General features: G+C 41.8%; 1 long non-coding RNA gene across 1 annotated transcript in view; it reads left to right on the top strand.

The window, feature by feature from the left end:
- LOC126412588 (uncharacterized) overlaps positions 1 to 23,262 on the top strand; it is a 67,516-nt gene extending 44,254 nt beyond the window's left edge. The window contains exons 2-3 of the long non-coding RNA XR_007575317.1: positions 22,903 to 23,049; positions 23,144 to 23,262. This is a non-coding gene — a long non-coding RNA (uncharacterized LOC126412588). The remainder of the gene's footprint in view (positions 1 to 22,902; positions 23,050 to 23,143) is intronic.
- Positions 23,263 to 23,473: the final 211 nt, after the last annotated feature.

Here is a 23,473-nt window from a genome sequence, read left to right as displayed (position 1 = left end):
TGAAAACAAGAAATCTGGTAGAGTGACACCTCCAACCAGTGTTCAGCAATTCAAACTTAGATTCAAATTAATTCAACAGAACTTTCAAAGTATTGGCAACAACCACAATAAATTGGCTACCACTGCAGGAATTGATAACACTGATGTTTTAGTTATAAAGTTATAAGTGAACACTGTACACAGATGAGCTGATTAGCGTATGTCAGCCACTCTCTATGACATTTGCTCTGCCTTCAGCAGAAAAGAGAAAGATGGTGGTGGGGTAATTATCTTTGTGGTGAGAGTTAGTGACTATTATACACTCCTGGAAATGGAAAAAAGAACACATTGACATCGGTGTGTCAGACCCACCATACTTGCTCCGGACACTGCGAGAGGGCTGTACAAGCAATGATCACACGCACGGCACAGCGGACACACCAGGAACCGCGGTGTTGGCCGTCGAATGGCGCTAGCTGCGCAGCATTTGTGCACCGCCGCCGTCAGTGTCAGCCAGTTTGCCGTGGCATACGGAGCTCCATCGCAGTCTTTAACACTGGTAGCATGCCGCGACAGCGTGGACGTGAACCGTATGTGCAGTTGACGGACTTTGAGCGAGGGCGTATAGTGAGCATGCGGGAGGCCGGGTGGACGTACCGCCGAATTGCTCAACACGTGGAGCGTGAGGTCTCCTCAGTACATCGATGTTGTCGCCAGTGGTCGGCGGAAGGTGCACGTGCCCGTCGACCTGGGACCGGACCGCAGCGACCCACGGATGCACGCCAGGACCGTAGGATCCTACGCAGTGCCGTAGGGGACCGCACCGCCACTTCCCAGCAAATTAGGGACACTGTTGCTCCTGGGGTATCGGCGAGGACCATTCGCAACCGTCTCCATGAAGCTGGGCTACGGTCCCGCACACCGTTAGGCCGTCTTCCGCTCATGCCCCAACATCGTGCAGCCCGCCTCCAGTGGTGTCGCGACAGGCGTGAATGGAGGGACGAATGGAGACGTGTCGTCTTCAGCGATGAGAGTCGCTTCTGCCTTGGTGCCAATGATGGTCGTATGCGTGTTTGGCGCCGTGCAGGTGAGCGCCAAAATCAGGACTGCATACGACCGAGGCACACAGGGCCAACACCTGGCATCATGGTGTGGGGAGCGATCTCCTACACTGGCCGTACACCACTGGTGATTGTCGAGGGGACACTGAATAGTGCACGGTACATCCAAACCGTCATTGAACCCATCGTTCTACCATTCCTAGACCGGCAAGGGAACTTGCTGTTCCAACAGGACAATGCACGTCCGCATGTATCCCGTGCCACCCAACGTGCTCTAGAAGGTGTAAGTCAACTACCCTGGCCAGCAAGATCTCCGGATCTGTCCCCCATTGAGCATGTTTGGGACTGGATGAAGCGTCGTCTCACGCGGTCTGCACGTCCAGCACGAACGCTGGTCCAACTGAGGCGCCAGGTGGAAATGGCATGGCAAGCCGTTCCACAGGACTACATCCAGCATCTCTACGATCGTCTCCATGGGAGAATAGCAGCCTGCATTGCTGCGAAAGGTGGATATACACTGTACTAGTGCCGACATTGTGCATGCTCTGTTGCCTGTGTCTATGTGCCTGTGGTTCTGTCAGTGTGATCATGTGATGTATCTGACCCCAGGAATGTGTCAATAAAGTTTCCCCTTCCTGGGACAATGAATTCACGGTGTTCTTATTTCAATTTCCAGGAGTGTATATCTAAACACAGATAGTTAACAGAACTTGCAGCAGTGGGGGAAAGAGCCGTATGCATACCTCCATTTGGTAGCCTAGACATTTGCTTCAATGTTCTTAATCACCTGCTTGTCAAAATAGACAGTAAACATCGCAATAAAAATGGCTTTTAATATCGCACTAATTGGAGATATAAACACTGAATTCTTGTTCATTGACTCCAGCTCTAAAAAACTAATGCTAATACTAGCTCAATTTAACTTAGCTTTTCTGATAAATGAGCCCTCTAGAGAGGTCAACAGTGTCAAATCATACACTGACAACATTATAACTAATGTGTCTCACTTTATGTACAATGCACGAGTTCTGAAGCTTGCCATTTCTGACCACCATGGTGTACAGTACTGACAGAAACTGAAAATCTTCATGTCAGCAGCAAAAAGAAACAATACATGACAAAAAAAAACACCGATCATGACAATGTTACAGATCTCAACAGTATGCTAGAAAGCTTACAATGATGTGAAAAGAACTGCATTACTTTCATTGAATTTGCATCAGATTTTTATTATTGCTTCAGTGTTTTATGCCCAGAAATGACCTTGCCAGCAAATTACTGCAAAAAATACAAAAAATAACTGGATAAATCATGAAGTGGAAACAGTAAGAGAAAAACTTAGTTTTCTTTCCTATGTGCAATGCTAAGAATGGAAATAATAATATACGAAAGGCAGAACTTAGGAACTATCACAATTATTACAAAGATCTGCTCTTAGAAACTAAAAGTAAATACGTAGACACAATGTTAAGAAACCCTAATGATGGCTTAGCTGTTTGGAAATTTATAAATAGGTTTAGTGATTGTAAGGACACATCAACTAGTGATCTTACCATAAACTACGAAAAGAAAATCATCAAATGTCAATATGAGATCACAAATGTTTATAATGAGTACTTTTCTTCTGTTGGAAAATCCATCAGTAACCATTTCAACAATCTTCATTATAGATATAAGGATACTCCAGTCAAACAAAGAATATACTTGACCCCAACAAACAGCAAAGAAATAAAACACACAGTAAGGTCACTAAAAAATAAACAGTCAGCAGGTTACAATAGATTGTCTATCAGCACTTTAAATAGGTGCATACACAACAAATCTGGTGCCATGACCACATCAGTAAATGATGTAACTGCACCAGGTAGTTTCCCAGGCAATCTAAAGATAGCACAAGTAACCCCAATTTAGAAGGAAGGTAATGAATCTAAAACAAAACTACTGCCCTAACTCAGTCTTACTTGCATTTTCTGAGGAAATTGATGAAGTTATTTATACTAGACTAATGACATTTATGAGTCAACACAGTCTAATATTTGAAAATCAGAATGGTTTTATGAGAAACAAGTCAACTGCAATTGCCGCAATTAAAAGACGAAATAATAGCTGCCATAGAGGACAAGGAATATGTTACTGGAGTTCCTTGCTCTAGAAAAAAACATTTGATTGTGTCAGCATCACCGTATTATTTGATAAGCTATAGAACCTGGGTATAAAAGGAACTGCCTATGAGTTAATAAAATCATATATGAGCAACAGGAAACAATTTATGTTGCTTAAAACAAACAGTGGGTCTTTCAAATGCAAAATTACTAATATCAGAGGTGGAGTGTCTCAAGATTCCTTCTTTGGACCCTTCTTTTCTTGATTTATGTTAATTATACACAATACTGTTCTCCTCTCCAAAAAAATATTGTATGCAGACGATACATCAATTGTGTGCAAACACAAAGCCTATGACATCTGGAGGTGCTGTGTAAAAGTGTATTCTAAATGCAAGTGCTTCAAAGACTGCAATAATGGAATTTAACACCAGGAAACAAATAGAATGTGGTATGAAATTGTCCATAGGAAATGGCATTGTAAAAAAGGAAAAATGGACAAAATTCTCAGGAACTGTGATCCAGGACACACTCAAATGGGACATGCACATAGATTCCTTAGCCTGCAAACTGTCTAAAAACACACTTGCCATAAACAGGATTAACCTATATTGTAAGGATATATGTGTACTAAAAACTTCTTTCATTCATTGTTCTCATCAAATTTAAACTATGTGGTAGAAATATGGGGAGCAACAACACAAACCAACCTAAGCACATTATTAACACTACAGAAAAAAAATTATCAGAATTATTTTTGGTGTCAATCCAAGAGAATCCTGTCGGAACCTGTTTCCAAAATTAGGTGTGCTTCCCATTATAGATGTATACATATTAAAAATATTGCTTGTGAAAACAATTAATCCAAACCTACACCAGCATGATACAAGACAAAAAAATCAGTTACCATGTTAACAGCCACAGAATAGTTTTATACTGGTATGGAAAAAATGCATTTCATGCTGGGTTGAAGCTAGCCAATGCCCTACTAAAAAGTCTCACAGTCTTCATACTAGCAAATCAAAAGACCAGCTAAAAAGAATTTTAATTCAAAATCAGTTTTTTCCCTGGATGAGCCCATCTTTATGAATAGTGCTTTGTGAGTATGTCAATCTCATAGTTTTAAGTACACTACTGGCCATTAAAATTGCTACACCAAGAAGATAATGTGCTACAGATGCCAAAATTTAACTGACAGGAAGAAGATGCCATGATATGTAAATGATTAGCTTTTCAGAGCATTCATTCACACAAGGCTGGCGCCGGTGGCGACACCTACATGAGGAAAGTTTCCAACCGATTTCTCGTACACAAACAGCAGTTGACTGACGTTGCCTTGTGAAACGTTGTTGTGATGCCTTGTGTAAGGAGGAGAAATGCTTACCATCATGTTTCCAACTTTGATAAAGGTCGGATTGTAGCCTATCACAATTGTGGTTTATCGTATCGCGACACTGCTGCTCGCGTTGGTCGAGATCCAATGACTGTTAGCAGAATATGGAATCGGTGGGTTCAGGAGGGTGATACGGAACACCGTGCTGGATCCCAACGGCCTCGTATCACTAGCAGTCGAGATGACAGGCATCTTATCCGCATGGCTGTAAAGGATCATGCAGCCATGTCTCGATCCCTGAGTCAACAGATGGGGACGTTTGCAAGACAACAACCATCTGCACGAACAGTTACACGACGTTTGCAGCAGCATGGACTATCAGCTCGGAGACCATGGCTGCGGTTACCCTTGACACTGCATCACACACAGGAGCGCCTGCGATGGTGTACTCAATGATGAACCTAGGTGCACGAATGGCAAAACGTCATTTTTTTCGGATGAATCCAGGTTCTGTTTACAACATCATGATGGTCATATCCGTGTTTGATGACATCGTGGTGAACGCACATTGGAAGCATGTATTCGTCATCGCCATACTGGCATATCAACTGGCATGATGGTATGGAGTGCCATTGGTTACACGTCTCAGTCACCCGTTGTTCGCATTGACGGCACTTTGAACAGTGGACGTTACATTTCAGATATGTTACGACCCTTGGCTCTACCCTTCATTCGATCCATGCGAAACCCTATATTTCAGCAGCATAACGCATGGACCGCATGTTTCAGGTCCTGTATGGGCCTTTCTGGATACACAAAATGTTCAACTGCTGCCCTGGCCAGCACATTCTCCAGATCTCTGACCAATTGAAAACGTCTGGTCAATGGTGGCCGAGCAACTGGCTCGTCACAATACGCCAGTCACACTACTCTTGATGAACTGTGGTATCGTGTTGAAGCTGCACGGGCAGCTGTACCTGTACACGTCATCCAGGCTCTGTTTGACTCAATGCCCAGGCGTATCACGGCCGTTATTAAGGCCAGAGGTGGTTGTTCTGGGTACTGATTTCTCAGGCTCTATGCACCCAAACTGCATGAAAATGTAATCACATGTCAGCTCTAGTATAATATATTTGTCCAATGAATACCCATTTATCATCTGCATTTCTTCTTGATGTGGCAATTTTAATGGTTCAAAATGGCTCTGAGCACTATGGGACTTAACATCTGAGGTCATGAGTCACCTAGAACTTAGAACTACTTAAACCTAACTAACCTAAGGACATCACACACATCCATGCTCGAGGCAGGATTCGAACCTGCGACCGTAGCGGTCGCACGGTTCCAGACTGTAGCGCCTAGAACCGCTCGGCCACCCCGGCCGACAATTTTAATGGCCATTAATGTAATTCACAGGTGATCTGGTGATGATAAAAATATTTGTAACACTGTTATTTGTATATTTATTATGACACATAAATCTTTAGTCTGTAATTTGTGAACTAATATATTCAGAAGAATAAGCTGTATATGTCCTGAAACTATATATTTCTAAGGATTGTATTGGATTATTTGCTGTTGAATACATATTGGTTTTGTTATTGTTATTATTATTATTGTTATTATTACATTATTTGAGAAAAAGTGTGATATAGGTGTAAAAAATGTTAGTCTCTCAAATCATTTGTGCCAAATAAAAGCAGTAAAATCAAGTGTGGAAAATATATGTAAACTACATGCCTACAAAGGACATCGATCAAAAATAAAAGTGCAAAGTTTTTCAAGAGAACAGAAACAACATTGGCATGAAGTATACACAGGAACCAATGTGAAGTCCTCAACATTATTTAAACTGAATTTAGAAAGAAATTTCCAAAACCACCCATATTAGTAGCAATGTCTCACAAAACCAGACAGATAATAGTATGTATTAGAAAGCTGCCTCACACCCTTAAATATCTAAATTCCACAAAAATCTACAGAATATGATACATGAATGCATTAAAAATAAATGAAAACAAAATTTGATAAATTTCTATTCTACCTTCCTTTTAACTACATTCTAAAATGTACTCAGAAAAATTATTTTTCATAGCTATAAAGTACGTTATCCGCACTGACATCAGTACAAAATATGAACTTATGAAATATTAGACTAACTTTGGATTGTATTTAGCACTTCATAACAGATATAACTCAGGATGCTGTTTGTAATTGGAAGAAATCATCAAATGTGAACACCCCACAGGTGACTTATAGCCACTATTGTTTATTACATACATAAATAATCTTTGAGGAGAAAACTGGAAGCCATGTGAAGTTGTTAGCAGAAGATACTACTGTCTATACGAAAACCATAAAACCAGAAAAAGAAAGTGAAATCGGGAAGACCAGCAGAGGATCAACACTGAGCTAGGGATTGACAGTTCATGCTCGATATAAATCACTGTAACATGTTATATATGAATGAGCTGAATGATGTTTTGTTGTTTGATGACACAAATGGCAGTCAATCTCTGGAAACAGTCATAACTGTAAAATATGTAGGAGTATGTATCTGTACTGATTAAAGCAAACTGATCAAACACACGTAGTTGTAGAAAAGGCAAACACCAGATGTAGGTTAATTTAAAGAACAGATCCCTAGGAAACTTAATTAATCCACAAATAAGGTACCATACAAAACGCTCATTTAGATGATTCTTGAGCATTGCTCATTAGTCTGGTACCCTTACCAATTGGTACTTATACGGGTGATAGAAAATATTCAAAATGCAGCAAATTTTATCATGGATTCATTCAGTAATTGCAGAGTGTATCAAACTCCAGTGACAGACACTACATAACACTCATTTGAATTATAGAGAGGTTTGCTCTTAAAATTCTGAGAATCCGTTTGAATCAAGCAACATATCATCTCTCAGATTTTTTTGGCGTGAGTAGTTAATGGTGGTCTTCTTGGCATTCAACTGAATTCCCACAAGCATTTTATGCAAAATATTCTGATGACTGGAACAGTTATCAAAATATTGTACCATACATAAAACAGAAACAACAACTCAGTTGAATATCCAGAAGACCACCATTAATCGAGAAATCCAGATACCCAACTCCGGTCGCTACAAGGGAGGATCACTGTACAGTATACCAAGCATATTGTAATCCCATTACCTCTGTGCCTGCCATCCAAGAACAAGTAATGAACTCCCTGCAACTCCCTAAACCACTGTTTGGAGACTAGCAGCTCCCACAAAACAAATGGCTGCATTTGGAGTGATGTCATAACTTGGAAGCATGGACTGTTGAAGACTGGTGTCATGTTGTCTTTGGTGATGAACTGCAGTTCTGCACTATGCCAGATGACCATCATCAGTGCATATGGCAGTGACCTGGATAGAAGCCTCATTTTTCTAATGTTTTTGGAGAGGCACAGCATCGTTACGTTTGGCATCATGATGTGTTGAGCCATTGGGTGTGACTTCAGGTCAAGGTGGTAGCGACAGGGATTTCCGACAGTACAATGATACTTCATGTGTTGTGTATGACTTCACACACAATGCTAAGGAGAGGTGGGTTACAGAGTGTTGCAGCAACAGTCATTGCAGGAAAGCTGAACAGGATCAGAAATTATTAGTGAACAAGTTAACACACTATACAGTTACTTAACTTATGAGGCTCTCTGATCAGGAATGATGGTGTCAGAGCCTAACTAGGCGATGTCTGCATAGCATCATGTAGTGATGAGTCTCCAAGTGCGAGTCAGCTGTTTGGCTGCTGCTGGCTGTCCTATGGCAGAGGGCACTCGTGGCATGGAGCCGCTGGAGGAAGGGTTCAGTGAGAGTGCACCACTGGGTCCACCGGATCCGCATGACTGCTGTTGGTGTCTGATGGAAACTTTCAATTCCTTCGCCAACTTTGACGCCCGTGGGTTGGTGTCGATACGTGGTATCTTGCATCTGTATATGTTACCTTTCATGTGACAGTACTATGATATCATTTTTCAACAGGGCAATGGTCATTCACACATGGGACATGTGTGTATGAACTGTATGCATTATGTTGAGGTACTCTTGCGACCAGCAAGATTTCCAGATCTATCCCAAATAGAACATGTGTTGGACCAGCTAATACCATAATGTTGTAATTAATGCTATTAACCCATAATCAATGACATTCTGTGTTACTTTTCGGTACAAAAGGCCAGTTGGCATAATTATTAATTATAAATATAATGGTCTCTGTACTGTTTCATGGGCAATCTATGTGAGCACAATACAGGGCGTTCCAAAAAAATGTACACACAATTTTTATGACTGTAACACTAATATTTATTAAGACATGGAAAAATTTCAAAATAATATGAACAAATGCAGAAATCAGCCATTCAGATTATTGGCCATTATCGTCCAGACACAGCTGATAATGCTGACTGATGGAAAGCAACATGTTTCTAATTGTTGCAACTGGTATTTTGTTACATTCATTTTCAATGACTACTTTGAACTCATTAACTGTACCTCATCTTCTTCTATAAACAGTGTGCTTCACATGTCCCAATAGAAAAGAAATCCCTAGGAATTAAATCTGGAGAGAATAGAGGGTACTTGATACTGCCCCTATGTCCTATCTATTTGTCCTGTAGAAGTTTATCAAGATAGGCCCTTACATCGCGATGGCATAGGGGTTCCATCCTGCTGGAAATACCTTTCTCCATCTCAAAACATCTCTTCACTGCATGGCATGGCATATTTCTGTAGTAAGTTCAGGTAATTTTCATCAGTCACTGTATGCTCTAAAAAGAAAGGTCCAATCAAATCAAATGCTGATAAACCACACCACACTGCAACTCCTGGTAAGTCATCAAGAAGGAAAATTAATTTTGTTTTGTCTTAGTTCAGAGAATATTATTGAGTTTGTGTTCAATGAACTGTAGTCAATGTAGGACAGATGGGCTAAACCTGCATCCTAGAATTGCTGTAACCAGTTTTACCAAAGCTGAATAATATATTTTGCTATCCTTCGTTACTTTAATTGTGAATGTGCTGCCCTAGAACCCACTCATCCATACTACCAGGACACCTGTATTAGTCTTTTTCCAATTTTTACTAAAATGGACACCCCAGACCACAATAATTCAGATGTGATAGAGGCCCACTGTTGGACTGTATGAAAAGTGAGGGCAGGCATACTTGTTGTTGAGGTTCTAGTTTATTATGTCTGACCACCATAAGGAATGATAACCACACTATGTACCAAGCACATCACAATACCCCTTCACATCTGCACCTGCCATCTGACTAGTAATGGACCCCCTGAGACATTTTGTTTCATGCTGCAAGTTTTTTTCGGGACTAACAGCTGCCAGACTAGAGATTTACTGTCCCATGCATAGACTGATGTTAACACTACTACACAAACAGCTGCATTTGGCATGGTGCTGTGCCTAGGAAGCATGGACAGCTGATGAACAGCATCACATTATACTTAGCAATGAACTGCAATTCTGCACTACACCAGATGATCATTGCGGCAAGTATGGTGGCAGCTTGTGCAGAGGCCCCATTCTCCCATTGTTTTGGAGGGCACGGTACTGTTAATCCTGGCATCATGGTGTGAGGAATCATCAGGTATGACTTCAGGTCAATGCTGGTAGTGATTGAGAGTTCTCTGATGGCACAATGGTACATTGCAGACATCCTGCCTCCTCATGTGTTACTTCTCATGCAAAGGTATCATGGTGCCATTTTTCAGTGGGACAATGCTCACCCACACATGGCACTTGCTTCTATGGACTGTCTGCATGATTTTTAGGTAGACCTGTGGCCAGAAAGATTCACAGTCTGCCACTGATAGAACAATGTAGGAGCAGCTTGGACATCAACTCCTTCCCAGTGCCAATGCCTAGGATATCAAGGATCAGTTACAACAGTTGTGAGCCAGCTTATCTCAGGAGATGATAAAATGGCTTTATGACATTAATCAGTGCATTCATCAGGCCAGATGGGTGTGCAATGTCATACCGATAAGTTGGTGCATACTGCCTCCTCCTTGGTAAATTTGACTCGTTTTTGTAATCGCAAAAATAAAATAACATACCCTCTCAACCTGTGAAGTTTCATTTTGTTTTCCTCCTCTTCTTCTTGGTACTTCACCTTTTTTGTCACATTCTTTTTAATCTTGAGGGAGTCATAACTTTAAATTCTTTAAAAATGTTCTTCCACAATATGCTGTCAGTAATCCCTTTCAATACCTTTATTGCTCGTTTTTGAACTTTAAATGACTGTTCCGCAAAATTTGCACTTCTCTAGAAAGGCATTGCATATTGTAATATAACAGTATTTACTCAATCATCCCTTTTGCCTTAAATTTTCAAGTTTCCCAAAAAAATGGTATGGTTAACAATATTAAATGGCACAGTCCACAGATATACTGCAGCTTCATAGTGTCCAAGGGCCACAATATCTGGCAATCAGACATGTTGTCTTTGTCAGGTGTGCTGACAAACTGAGCTCCGAGGGGTGAGCAGTCAATTTTATATACCTCCTCATCTGTGAGCTGTTTTCTGTGTGGTCTGCAACTGAGGGCATCGACAGCTGCAGAGACAATGCAGCCGACACCTGTGGTAGTGCTGGTGTTGTTACTCCACCCACCAGATTACTGTATTTGCTTCATATCTTCTTAATTAGACCCAGTGCTGGTTCCAAGGTCTTGCTGAGTTTATAGCCACAGTCCTGGTTGATGAGATTGTCCTTACAATCCTGGTCGATGAGATTGTCCTTGCAGTCCTGGCCGATGAGATTGTCCTTGGTATGAATTTAAATGGCCTCTCTAATGACACTTTCTATTATTTCCAAGTTTGTGCTAAAGTCTGGTATGTTTGCATTCCATCTCATTATTCTCAGACACACAGTGCTCTGTGATTGCTGACTTAATGGGATGCAACTTATGGACCTGGGACTGGTCATGGCATTACCCAGGTGGCAGCTGATTCCGCACATAGGAAGCCTACAGGACATAAAACATCAAAATTTTTACATTTTGTTGGCAGATCATCACTGGAGACTCCATGCAAGGCTGTTGTGAATCTTACTAAAATGCAACTGAGTGGCAATTCAGCTTCAGTTCTGGAGATGGGATTTAATTTTGCTCCCACTCCCAAGTTCTCACTGGTCGAGGACATCGTCAGTGCAGTTGAACAGGTTGCAGTGTGACTACTGCCTGAAGCTGATGAAGAAGTATGTTGTGAAACTTATCATGTTCTGATGAAGACCAAGCTTACACAGTTAAACATTAGCAGCAAAGAGAGTGTAGGCTTTCAGGACCTGAGTGTGTGCTCTGAGATTGTTGTCTTCCCTGCTGACAAATGCAACATTAATGTTGTTCTCCTCCACAAAGCCCACACTGAGAAGATGCAGAACATGTCAGTTGATGACAACTTCTATACGAAGATCGACACTGATCCCACCAGGGTGGAGTACAAGACCACGATGATCCTCAAGGACTCAGATTTATCAGAGTAGGTCATCAAAAAATAGTTACCACAAGGACTAGTGCTGCCAAGACTGCTCATTGTCAGCTATATCAGGATTTCTAATACTTGCTGGCAAAACTTCTGACAGAAATACCAAGCCCTTATGTGGGTAAATGCCAGCATCACATCCTGTGGATTTTATGAAATGCCTCAATAACTTCAGACTGAAGGACTCAGCTTCGATGTTATTTTGCTATGCAACAGGATGCATCCATGAGAATCACTAGAACTCACTGGTCAGAAATTTGACAGGAAGATTATTGACCTTTTCATGCATGTCCTGACTGCCATCAGTTTTTGGTTAGTGGGGAATGCTACGAAGAAATGGATGGAGTCACTACAGGCAGCGCACTCTCGCCTGTGGTTGTATATGGACTACTTCAGGAAGAAGCCGTGATGTCATCCAAATGCCAACCCTCTTGATTTTCCATTATGTGGATGGAACATTCGCCATCTGGGTTCACGTAATGGTCAAATTCCTTGACCTCCTTGCACACCTGATCCCCATACATTCCATCTTAATATTTGCTATGAAGACCAAAGCAGGAGGAAGACTAGCAGTCGTAGATGTTATGGTCAAGACAAGAGCTGACGGCTCTCTGGGGTATGGTGTGTATCGGAAGAAAATGCACACTGTCCTGTATTTGCATGCAGACAGCTGTGAACACCTGGCACAGAAGAATAGAGTACTAAAAACACTAGTACACAAGGTGCACACCATCTTAGATGCAGGTAGCCTGCCTCCAGGAACAGGAACCACCAGAAATGTGTTTTGAAAATTCAGTTACTCAGAATGGCAGATTAGGCACACTCTCCACCCCACCAAAACACTACTACCTGTGTATACGGAAAAGGTTGCCACTGCCTTTATACGATACGCTGATGCATTGTCAGGAAAAATTAGAACATACAGTAAAAATACTGAGTAAAAACAGTCATATGACCACTCAATAAAACACTGGCATTATTGGGAAGTGTCAAAGATGACCTTGGTTTCTGGAAGGCTGGGGTATATCGGATTCCTCGCCAATGTGGCAAGACATACATGGGAAAAACAGTGCGCGCTATCGAAAATCGATGCCGAGAACACCAGCGACACACTCAACTATTGTAGCCAAACAAGTTGATAGTCACAGAGCACTGTTTATCTGCGTATCAGGGGATGAAATACGAAAGTACCAGGATTTCAGCACAGACTTCAAAGTACTAGGACAGCATTGTTAGAGAGACCATTCAAATTCGCACCAGGGAAATCTCATCAATTAGGACTGTGGCTATAATCTCAGTAAGACTTGGAAACCAGTACTGGGTCTAATTAAGAAGACACTCTGCAAACATACCAATCTGGTGTCCAGAGTAACTACACCCATGCTGCCACAGATGACAACACCATTGCATCCCCAAACACCAACACACACCTTCGGGCATGGGCCATGTAGGGAATGGCTAGAGGAGGGGGGAGGGATATAAATCAGCCACACACTCTCAGCTGTTTGTCAGTGCACTTGATGATGGCAACAGGTCCGATTGCTGAAATATTGTGCCCATCGGACACTACAAAACATCAGTACACCCATGAACTGTTTGATCAACAAGTGCACCTGGATAAATGCTTTTGTTATGCCAAGGAATGTTTCTGTTACTTGCCTCATGCTACTACAAACTGAAGAACACTGTATATACATTCTTATTTAGCAGTATCTACATCCATACTCCGCACACCACCTGACGGTGTGTGACAGAGGGTACCTTGAGTACCTCTATCGGTTCTCCCTTCTATTCCAGTCTCGTACTTTTCGTGGAAAGAAAGATTGTCGGTACGCCTCTGTGTGGGCTCTAATCTCTCTGATTTTATCCTCATGGTCTCTTCGCGAGATATACGTAGGAGGGAGCAATATACTGCTTGACTCCTCGGTGAAGGTATTTTCTCAAAACTTCAACAAAAGCCCGTACCGAGCTACTGAGTGTCTCTCTTGCAGAGTCTTCCACTGGAGTTTATCTATCATCTCCATAACGCTTTCACGATTACTAAATGATCCTGTAACGATTTCTTGGAATGCAGCCATGATGCAAATTTGTAGACCGTTCTTGTTATGGTACTGGAAAGCTTTGGGTGAAATATGAATAATGGAAGGATTAAAGGCAACAACTCACGGTGAAGCTGACACACTGAGCAGTCAACAGGCACATAAAAAAAACTACTGAGCTTTCAAACAGCATTCTCCTTAAGAAATAACTGACGTTAACAAATAAATGAAAAACAAACACACACACACACACACACACACACACACACACACACACACACACACACACATATACAGTCTTATCTATGTGCCTGTCAACTGCTCTATATTTCAGTGAAACAGTGAAAGATTGTCTTTAGTTCTTTCGTTATTAATTTGTTCTTTTATTAATGAATTTTGCCAATTTTTTGCTCTTTCTAACACTTCTGAAAAACTGGATATCAAATTAACTGGGTAGGAAGTACACAAATTATGTTTCTCTTTCATTGAGTGAATCTGGATGACCTTAGATGTTTTCAGCAATTCTGACCAAACTTACACAAACGTGTTAGATGAGCCACTAAATTTTTTATGCGTTTCTTTATGACCGGCAAAGTATACCATCAATGCTGGATGAATGTACATTCAGTTCCTCGATAGTTTCTACTATTTATCTGGTTATATTAGTACTAAACTTTGGGGTTTTGCAAGATTGCATTTTGATTCAGTCTTCATGGACGGAATGCCATTATTCATTATTGTACAAATTTTGGCTGGACTAAAGATTTTCTTATTGCCGTTTTCACTTATTTTATTATCACTCATTCCCTATCTGATGAGCTCCACATAACTTTTATTTTATTCGCTACAACATGAATATAGTTTTTATACAGCCGTTTGGAATGTTTAATAACTTGCCTTAACTTCTTTTTTTTTTTTTTTTTTTTTTTTTTTTTTTTTTTTTTTTTTTTTTTTTTTTTTTTTTTTGTAGTACCTGTGTTCATTCCTTGGAGACTTCTTTCCTTAAACATTTAATGTAGTATTCACCTTAAACAGGCATAAAACTCTAACGCCTGATTCAGCCACTTGCATTCCTACTATAAATATATACTGTATGTAAAATCAAGGCTATTTCAGAAAGCAGTAGTACAATATCTAAAATAAGGTGAACTTATCATCTACACTCCTGGAAATGGAAAAAAGAACACATTGACACCAGTGTGTCAGACCCACCATACTTGCTCCGGACACTGCGAGAGGGCTGTACAAGCAATGATCACACGCACGGCACAGCGGACACACCAGGAACCGTGGTGTTGGCCGTCGAATGGCACTAGCTGCGCAGCATTTGTGCACCGCCGCCGTCAGTGTCAGCCAGTTTGCCGTGGCATACGGAGCTCCATCGCAGTCTTTAACACTGGTAGCATGCCGTGACAGCGTGGACGTGAACCGTATGTGCAGTTGACGGACTTTGAGCTAGGGCGTATAGTGGGCATGCAGGAGGCCGGGTGGACGTACCGCCGAATTGCTCAACACGTGGGGCGTGAGGTCTCCACAGTACATCGATGTTGTCGCCAGTGGTCGGCAGAAGGTGCACGTGCCCGTCGACCTGGGACCGGACCGCAGCGACGCACGGATGCACGCCAAGACTGTAGGATCCTACGCAGTGCCGTAGGGGACCGCACCGCCACTTCCCAGCAAATTAGGGACACTGTTGCTCCTGGGGTATCGGCGAGGACCATTCGCAACCGTCTCCATGAAGCTGGGCTACGGTCCCGCACACCGTTAGGCCGTCTTCCGCTCACGCCACAACATCGTGCAGCCCGCCTCCAGTGGTGTTGCGACAGGCGTGAATGGAGGGACGAATGGAGACGTGTCGTCTTCAGCGATTAGAGTTGCTTCTGCCTTGGTGCCAATGATGGTCGTATGCATGTTTGGCGCCGTGCAGGTGAGCGCCACAATCAGGACTGCATACCACCGAGGCACACAGGGCCAACACCCGGCATCATGGTGTGGGGAGCGATCTTCTACACTGGCCGTACACCACTGGTGATCGTCGAGGGGACACTGAATAGTGCACGGTACATCCAAACCGTCATCGAACCCATCGTTCTACCATTCCTAGACCGGCAAGGGAACTTGCTGTTCCAACAGGACAATGCACGTCCGCATGTATCCCGTGCCACCCAACGTGCTCTAGAAGGTGTAAGTCAACTACCCTGGCCAGCAAGATCTCCAGATCTGTCCCCCATTGAGCATGTTTGGGACTGGATGAAGCGTCGTCTCACGCGGTCTGCACGTCCAGCACGAACGCTGGTCCAACTGAGGCGCCAGGTGGAAATGGCATGGCAAGCCGTTCCACAGGACTACATCCAGCATCTCTACGATCGTCTCCATGGGAGAATAGCAGCCTGCATTGCTGCGAAAGGTGGATATACACTGTACTAGTGCCGACATTGTGCATGCTCTGTTGCCTGTGTCTATGTGCCTGTGGTTCTGTCAGTGTGATCATGTGATGTATCTGACCCCAGGAATGTGTCAATAAAGTTTCCCCTTCCTGGGACAATGAATTCACGGTGTTCTTATTTCAATTTCCAGGAGTGTACATCTATAGTCCAACACATACACAAAATCAAATAAAAGTAATTCAGGAGTAGGTATAATAAAGAATATGAAAACAGGAATGTGGTCCAGCTATTATGAATGGCAAATCAAACAAGTTGTTGTTGCCAAGACAGAGATAAAGCCAAGACCCATCACTACAATAAATGCACAGAGGTTGGACAAAAATAAGGAAACACTGCAAGGAATGCATGCTTGAATATAAATACAGATGTAGCCAAGCCTGCAGGCTGTGCTGTTGTATGTGATCATCAATAGCAACTGTGCAAAGTCTTCAGTATGTTGCAAGTATCAGTCATGGTCGGAAAAGTCTTTTGCGTAATTGCAAGTGTATTATGTCAGACCCAAAAGAATTCAGTTGTGGTCAAACTGTTGGTGCTCGTATGTTGAGTGCTCCTGTAATCGAGGGAGGCAATGTGTTTGATAGAATGAGATTTTCACTCTGCAGTGGAGTGTGCACTGATACGAAACTTCCTGGCAGATTAATACTGTGTGCCGGACCGAGACTCGAACTCGGGACCTTTGCCTTTCGCGGGCAAGTGCTCTTCCAACTGAGCTACCCAAGCACGACTCATGCCCCGTCCTCACAGCTTTACTTTTGCCAGTATCTCGTCTTCTACCATCTAAACTTTACAGAAGCTCTCCTGTGAACCTTGCAGAACTAGCACACCTGAAAGAGAGGATATTGTGGAGACATGGCTCAGCCACAGCCTGTGGGATGTTTCCAGAATGAGATTTTCACTCTGCAGCAGAGTGTGCGCTGATGTGAAACTTCCTGGCAGATTAAAACTATGTGCGGGACCGAGTCTCGAACTCAGGACCTTTGCCATTGCCATTCTGGAAACATCCCCCAGGCCGTGGCTAAGCCATGTCTCCGCAGTATTCTTTCTTTCAGGAGTGCTAGTTCTGCAAGGTTTGCAGGAGAGCTTCTATAAGGTTTGGAAAGTAGGAGACAAGGTACTGGAAGAAGTGAAGCTGTGAGGACAGGGCATGAGTCGTGCTTGGGTAGTTCAGATGGTAGAGCACTCGCTCGCAACAGGCAAAGGTCCCGAGTTCGAGTCTCAGTCCAGCACACAGTTTTAATCTGCCAGGAAGTTTCATATCAGTGCACACTCTGCTGCAGAGTGAAAATCTCATTCTGGAAACATCCCACAGGCTGTGGCTAAGCCATGTCTCTGCAATATCCTTTCTTTCAGGAGTGCTAGTTCTGCAAGGTTCGCAGGAGAGCTTCTGTAAAGTTTGGAAGGTAGGAGACGAGATACTGGCAGAAGTAAAGCTGTGAGGACGGGGTGTGAGTCGTGCTTGGGTAGCTCAATTGGTAGAGCCGCGAAAGGCAAAGGTCCTGAGTTCGAGTCTCGGTCCGGAACACGGTTTTAATCTGCCAGAAAGTTTCAATGTGTTGGGTGTTTCAAGAGGCATAGTGTTGAAGATTTATACTGCATACAGAGAAACACCATCTGCTAAGTCGGAACATGGACAAAAGAATGTGTTGAGTGATCATGACAGATGGTCATTGAAGAGGACTGTGACAAAAGGTAAGAGGACGTAAAAGTCACTGTAGAACTGAATATCACACCTGTGAATCCTGTTAGCACCTAAACACAAAGGGAGCTCCATATGGGGAACTGAAGGACAAGTTGGAATTCTGAAACCACTTATCAGTAATGAAAATGGCCATGATAGGAAATCATAGTGGCAAAGTCACAGAACCTGGACTATTAAGTAATGAAAGAAAGTCATCTAGCAGGATGAATCTCGTTTCACAACGTTTCCAATTTCTGGCTGAGGTTATGTCCCAAGACTGAAACAGAGTGGGGGTTTAGTGATGGTTTGGGCAGCCATATCATTTTATTCCATGGGCCCCATGGTTATTCTCCCAGGTTGTATTACTGCCAAGGACTACATGACCTTTTTGGGTGATTAGATACATTGAATGGCACAAAGTTTGTCCCCAATGGTGATTCTGTATTCTGAGGCAACAGCTCATATTCGCACAGCTTGCATTGTCCAGGACTGGTTTTGTGAGCATGTGTTGCACTTCCTCTGGCCAACACTATCACATGGTCTCAATATTATTGAGCCTTTGTGGTTTACTTTGAAGAGAGTGATGTGTGATTGCTGTTCACCTCCATTGTTGTTACCTTAACTTGCCAATATTTTGCAAGAAGACAAGTATAAGGTTCCCTTGAAAACCAAAGAGGACCCTTATTGATACATTCTGAGATGTCTAGAAGCTGTTTTGAAAGCCAACAGGTTTCCTATGAAGTATTAGGCACTTTAAAGTGCTGTGTTTTTGGTGTTTCCATATTTTTGGTCAACCCCTGTATATATGCCTACTAGCTCCGCAAAAGAAGTTTCTTCAGTTTGTTGAGGGGGGGGGGGGGGGGAGAGATATGAAAATGTAATCGTGATGGGTAACTGGAATTTGATGATAGGAAAATGAGAAGTAAAAATAGCAGGCTAATATAGACTGGGGGGCAAGAATATAAGGGGAAGTTGCCTTGCAGAATTTTGTGCCGAGAACAATTTAACTATTGCATAACCTTCATGTAAGAATCATGTAACAAAGTAGCATATATGGAAGCAACCTAGAAGTACTGAAAGGTTTCAGATAGATATTCGAAAATGGATTTTAAATTGCACAACATTTCCAGGACCAGATGTGAAATCTGATCATAATTTGCTGGTTATGAAACGCAGATTGAAAGTGAAGAAATTGTAGTAATGTAAGAAATTTAGGGGAGGGGGCCTGGATAAGTCAAACAAATCAGAGGTGGTCGAGTTTTAGTGGGAGTTTTAATCAACAGTTAACTGAAATAGGTGAAATGAATATGACAGAGGGTGAATGGACAGCTTTGAGAGATGAAGTAGTGAAGAGAGAAGAGGAAAAAAGTGTCAAACAATTCAGACAGATGGTAGAGCAGCAAAATACTTGTAAGAAGCAATGTGACGTAACTGAATTCTTGGTGACAGAAAAATAAACTGTGGTGCAAATCGATAAATATTTGTGTGCCATGTACGATAATGATGCAGTTGATGGTATCGTTGGGTGTAGGGTAAAGAGAATTAAAGCATCAACAAGTACAGAGCTGTGATGTCCTATTACAGCCACTGCTCCTGACATGTTGAATCATTTGTGCAGATCAGCGCATTGCAACTCGACAACTGGCTCCATTGGAACAGTGAATGCAATGATCGAGACTCATGGATATTCTAAGGTGTGCTCGATTTGGGATCCACAAATGCACACAATGGACCATAGATTTAAAGAAAAGCCTTTTCACCTGAGCTGTTGGAGCAACATGAGGCCAATGGAGAGGCCTTTCTGCCATAGAGTGTTACATGTGACAAAACACGAATGCATCATTTTGAGCCAGAAACAAAGAGGTATTCAGAGGAGTGAGTGACACCACCCACAATTAGTAAAAAAGATGAAATTAAAGGAAGTCCCTCTTCTGACAGTCATGATAACAATGTTTTGGGATAGTGATGATGTAATTCTCATGGATGTGTTACCATTGATTCAGATGGATGTGTAAAGAATATGAACAAACTTGAGGACAGTGTCTGAAGTCTTCAGTCTGATGAGAATCCACAGAGCACATCCACACACAAGTCTCAGAACTCAAGAATACATTGCCAAATTGAGTTGAACATCATTGCCTAATCCATGGTATAGCTCATGCCTGGTACCCTCAGACATCCATGTGTTTGGGCCACCTAAGGGTTCTCTATGTGGGACACACTTTGAAGATGATGACAGCATCATTCATGAAGTGAAAATATGGCTACAAACACAAGACAAGAGTTTTTATCAACAGGAAGTAAATGCTCTTACACAATACCGGCATAAGGTCACAGAAGGCGATGGAGAGTATGCAGAAAAATAGAACATGTAAAAGAAATGTTGACTGATATTTGAGTACTAAGCAGTATTCAGCAGTCATAGAACTGTGATCTTTCAATACAATCTTCTTAAAGTTTACTGCATAATGAAATGTAAAGGGGGTTCCTCAAGTCCACAGGTACCATGCCTATGAAGTATTTTCCAAAGTTAATACATCTGATTTAAAAACTTACAACCTGAAAAAATTAGTAGATAGGAACATGACATTTCTAGTGACACCAGATGTGCTTCTGTTAATTTAAATAACAGAGAAATTAAACCATCAGAAGCATTTTTGTGGGCAAGGAGGCAGAGCTGTGTTGGCACAGAGAGCTTGGGCACAGTCACACTGGTGGGCACTACTTTGTCATCCAAGATGTGCAGATGACTAATGGGTTCCGATGGAACCCAGTTTTCAAGAATGTTACAGAGTGATGGTTTGATATGTAACTGCCAGCTTGGTTAGTTTTTTTTTAAATAATCATTTACACAACCCCCAATGATGATAAATTCCAAGGACCAAGGAGACAGTCTAATTGGAGATCATTATTGTTTAACCATATAAGAAATACAGCAAACCTGTAAATTTCTGAAATCAGCCAGTGATGTTTGTGTTCAGCCAAAGATGGCATGTTTACTTGGAGGCACTTGTATTATAGAAGATTGCCCGAGAAGAGGAGAGTTTCAGTTGAGTCAGCTATCCCATAAATTAGGGTCAAAGTCATTGTAAATCAGCTTTGGATCACAACTCAATGCTGGGAGTTATTTGTATGTGTAGTGTAAATTGATTGTGTCAATAATTTGAATAACAGTACAGGCTGCAGCATAACAGCACAAGCTGCCAACAGTGATTTTTCATTTTTATAATTTCAGGGTTTCATAAATTGTCAAACTTAGTTACTACAATTAAATTTTTCAAATGGTACCCGGGATGACTAATCTAATTAGTAAATGAGACCCTGACAGTGACTAGCCAACTTTTTCTGTTGCATTTTCCAATCAATACCTTCAGTTATAGGAATGAAGAGAAAAAGCGTGTATATAGCTGTAATCCATCCAGTGTCAGCTCAGATGTAGCATAACAGGCTGGTTGTGACATTACGAGTGACTAATTTGCAAAAATAATTGTGGTTGCGAGTACATTTGATGGGGTGGCTGACAGCTGACAAGAGCAGCAGCCACAGCTTCCCAATGCAGAAGCAGGCCACAGTGGCCAGGTGGGCGAGCAACTTGGAAAGCTCGCATGGCCACGGTGAGGAGATTAGTGTGGCAGCAGTTGTGATTAATCAGCAGTTAGGAAAATCTTGAGTGAGCAGGAAGATGGAGGCATGCTAACGAAGTGAGCTAAGGTGGTGGCCCCAGTGACTTACAAAATAGAGTAAAAATGATAGTAATCACTGAAAATACACTAAATGTCTTGTAGACATACTATGAGGAAATTAAACACACTCATGAATCACAGCAGTGAGACAAGCTCATTGCAAATTAAAACTTGTCTGTAAACACAAAATTTAAAAAGTTAGTAACAATTATAATCATTAAAGTTTATAGAAATTATATCAAATGAACCAGATATGCAATTTAGGCTGATGATATGTCATATGAGTAAGCTGATGATGACAGCATTTATGACAAGTTACTGTTACAGTTAAACAAATTAGGCAGTGGGGAAACATGACTACCACCAGTTCCTTATCCAACTCATTCCTATGTTTTGTCAACTATAATTCCATAGTTATAATGTATTTTAGTTTGTGTTTTGTGGTAGGGTCGGGCTGTAGCATTGGATGTAGCAAGAATTTCATAAAGTTATTCATTATTATAAAATTTATATAAAATGTTCCACTATGTGGTCACAAATTCACCCAGAGTATTGATTATATGTTCTAATATGTGCAATTTACGTTTAAATTTCCTGAATGGCAATCATGTTGAATAGTGTAGTGGTCATGTGACTGAGTTTTTAAAGAAGCAAGCACAACAGAGAAAGGATTGTGGTGGTCAGGTGCTCGTCACTGTGTGAGATTTGGGTGGACTGGGTTTCAGACTGTGTTATGGGGAACTGGGAATATGTTGGTGGTCAAACACTTGGAAATATTTTGGGACTTTGAATCTGACTGCTTTCTGTAACTGATTGTTCTATGGGCAACCCCCAAATTTGTTATTTAACTGTCCAGCTATGAACTCAAGCATTTTTGCTGCATTGTATGATTTCAATGTGAAACTTCTGATAACATTCGTGATAATGAACTTTCGATTTCACTGTGATGTTAGAGAGATTTCATGCCTAAGCTTTTAAAATTTTGCTACTTGTTTCTCATGAATTAATTGTATGGCTTCATGTACTTATTCTGCACTTATACTGATTGGCTGGTTGATTAGGGATAAGGGACTTAACAGCAAGATCATCAGTTCCTCGGTCAAGGATTCATTCATGCAGCTGTGCTCTGATGAGGGAAGTATGTGCAAGTAGTAAAAGCAAGGCACTGAAGACAATACTGATACTGGAGCTAAAAAAATGATTTATGAGTAAGTAAAAGTATACGAATTTGATTCATATGTAGGATGAAGCAGACAAGTGATCTACCAGGACTCAGTTGTGATGATGGAAATTCCATTTCAGACCCTGACCAACATGATCAAAGGCAAAGACAGGTACAGAGTATTGAATGGCTTCAAGAGATCCATAACAGTAAATGGGAAAAGGTTAAAAACGTAATGGACTTTAGTTGGACCATAAATACTACAACAAGGTAAGAGAAATATTTCAGGCTACACATAGGCATCCCCTCAGGCTCCACTTGTGAGCAGAGCAGGCCCTTCTACCACTGTCCCACCTCCAGTCCATCACATGCAAAGCATTGAAGAGGAGGATAGCACCCACTAATCAACAGATTGCTACTCCTAAACTGAAAACAGAGTGCAGCTGAAAAAGAGACAGACTGCCTAAACA

Source organism: Schistocerca serialis, chromosome 7 (assembly GCF_023864345.2).
Source record: "Schistocerca serialis cubense isolate TAMUIC-IGC-003099 chromosome 7, iqSchSeri2.2, whole genome shotgun sequence".
NCBI lineage: Eukaryota > Metazoa > Arthropoda > Insecta > Orthoptera > Acrididae > Schistocerca > Schistocerca serialis.
Note: the sequence above shows the minus strand (reverse complement) of the source record. Positions and strands in the feature narration are given on the sequence as shown.